General features: G+C 56.9%; 1 protein-coding gene across 12 annotated transcripts in view; it reads left to right on the top strand.

Moving 5' to 3' along the window:
• The first annotated feature begins 2,425 nt into the window (after positions 1–2,425).
• LOC125038112 (CAP-Gly domain-containing linker protein 1-like) overlaps positions 2,426–2,500 on the top strand; it is a 193,176-nt gene continuing 193,101 nt past the window's right edge. For 9 of the 12 annotated variants that reach the window (XM_047631411.1, XM_047631410.1, XM_047631406.1 and 6 more), the window contains exon 1: positions 2,428–2,500. This exon is cut by the window's right edge and continues 358 nt beyond it. The gene's annotated coding sequence lies outside the window, so the exon portion shown is untranslated. The other 3 variants (XM_047631412.1, XM_047631414.1, XM_047631413.1) reach the window with 2 other exon arrangements.

Here is a 2,500-nt window from a genome sequence, read left to right as displayed (position 1 = left end):
CTCTCTATCTCTCCCCCCTCCTTTCTCTTTCTCCTCTCTCTCTTCCTCTCCCTCCCTATCCCTCATTCGTCCATTCTCTTTCATCTCTTTATATTCCTCTCTCTCCCCCCTTTCTCTTTCTTCTCTCTCTATTCCTCTCCCTCTCTATCTCTACCCCCTCCTTTCTCTTTCTTCTCTCTCTCTTCCTCTCCCTCCCTATCCCTCATTCGTCCAGCGAAGGCCGGCGATCACAGACTCTTTGATCCCATTTCATTCGTCTTGTGTAAGGTTTCGTCCTTTGCCGGCTGCTCCCCTTGTCCCTTGTATGTTTTCTGACTCCCCCCCTCCTCCCCCCACCTCTTCGAACCCCCTCCTTTCTCTCCCCTCCTCCCCCTCCAACCTCTTCTACCCCCTCCTTTCTCTCCCCTCCTTCTCCCCCCACCTCTTCTACCCCCCCTCCTCTCTCTCCCCTCCTCCCTCCTCCCACCTCTTCTACCCCTTCCTTTCTCTCCCCTCCTTCCCCCTCCCACCTCTTCTTCTCCCCTCCTTTCTCTCCCCTCCTCCCCCCTCCCCCCTCCTTTCTCTCCCCTCCTCCCCCTCCCCCCTCTTCTACCCCCCTCCTTTCTCTCCCCTCCTCCCCCCACCTCTTCTTCTCCCCTCCTTCCTCTCCCCCCCCCCCCTCCCACCTCTACTACCCCCCTCCTTCCTCTCCCCTCCTCCCCCACCTCTTTCACTCCCTCCTTTCTCTTCCCTCCTTCTCCCCCCACCTCTTCTACCCCTCCTCCTTTCTCTCCCCTCCTCCCCCCTCCCCCCTCTTTTACCCCCCTCCTTTCTCTCCCCTCCTCCTCTCCCTCCTATTCTACCCCCTCATTTCTCTCCCCTCTTCCCCCCATCTCTTCCACCCCCCTCCTTTCTGTCCCCTACTCCCCCCCTCCTTTCTCTCCCCTCCTCCCCCCTCCAACCTCTTCTACCCCCTTCTTCCTCTCCCCTCCTCCCCCCACCTCTTCTTCCCCCCTCCTTTCTCTCCCTTACTCCCCCCTCCCCCTCCTTTCTCTCCCTACTTCTCCCTACTCCTCCTCCCCCCTCTTCTACCCCCTCCTTTCTCTCCCCTCCTCCCCCCACCTCTTCTGCCCCCTCCTTTCTCTCCCCTACTCCCCCTCCCACCTCCTTTCTCTCCCCTACCCCCCCTTCCCACCTCTTCCACCCCCCTCCTTTCTCTCCCCTACTCCCCCTCCCACCTCCTTTCTCTCCCCTCCTCCCCCCTCCAACCTCTTCTACCCCCTCCTTCCTCTCCCCTCCTCCCCCCCACCTCTTCTACCCCCTCCTTTCTCTCCCCTACTCCCCCCTCCCCCTCCTTTCTCTCCCCTACTCCTCCTCCCACCTCTTCCACCCCCCTCCTTTCTCTCCCCTACTCCTCCTCCCACCTCTTCCACCCCCCTCCTTTCTCTCCCCTACTCCCCCTCCCACCTCCTCTCTCTCCCCTACTCCCCCCACCTCTTCTGCAACTCCCTTCCCTCCCCCTTCTCTCTTTCCCTTACTCTCTGTCCGGTTTTTTTTCCGCTATTTTTTTCTGTCTCTCTTCCGATGCATCTTTACCCCCCCTCCTCCCTCGTTCTGTGACCCCCCCACTTTCCCTCCCTCCCTCCCCCCCTATCTCTTCCACTGGCTTGAAAGTCACCCCCTCAACCTTCAGGGTCCCCCCCCCCCTCCCCTCTCCACCTCGCTTTATCTCCTTATTTTCTCCTCTTTATCCTCTCTCCCTTTACTCTCCCCACCCCTTACCCCCTCTGCCCTTCATACCCCCCTCCCCATCTCCCCCACCCTTCCTAACCCCCCTTAGACACCCACCCACCCCTCCCCAACCCTCTCCAGCACCCTTATAGCTCCCCCCTCCCCTCCTCCCCCTTCATCGCTCTGCCCCCCCCCCCCTTCTCCTCTCGGTGGTCGCCTGAAATCGTGAGATGTTATCAGCATTTTCAATTCAAGGAGAAATGAGAATAATAGAAGATGAAGGGAAAGTTCTGATATAGCAAACTCGATACATAAAACGGGATTACATGTGACACTGTTAACCGAACGTGCCAAGATTTTTCTCACCCGACCCCCCACCCCCTCCTTCCCTCCCTCCCTCCCTCCCCGATCGTCTTTTATTTATCCTGACGTATTTATTTTTTTTTTTTCCTCTTCCCTTCGTCATATTCCCCTCACTTTCTCTCCCCGTTTTGCCTCCCCTCACTAATTCTACTTTTCTTCTTTCGAAATAGAAATATCATAATTCAGGAAATGAATAACGAGCTGATGATAAATGATCATTAAAAAAAAAAGAAACACACGATGCCAGGGGAAAATTTATAACCTCAGTGCCTAACCCCTCTGAGAGAAAAGTTGGAGGTCTGCATTATTGGAATCCCGCGAAGGCGCCAGCGGACTGCAGTAGCGACTCGGACGGCCAAGGGGAAGGTACGGCCCTGTCGGTCTCTGGTGCCTGACAGTGCTGGCTGGACTTGACAATAACAGACTT

The sequence above is a fragment of the Penaeus chinensis genome, chromosome 24, assembly GCF_019202785.1.
Source record: "Penaeus chinensis breed Huanghai No. 1 chromosome 24, ASM1920278v2, whole genome shotgun sequence".
NCBI classification, from domain to species: Eukaryota; Metazoa; Arthropoda; class Malacostraca; order Decapoda; family Penaeidae; genus Penaeus; species Penaeus chinensis.
This window is presented reverse-complemented; position numbering and strand designations above follow the sequence as displayed.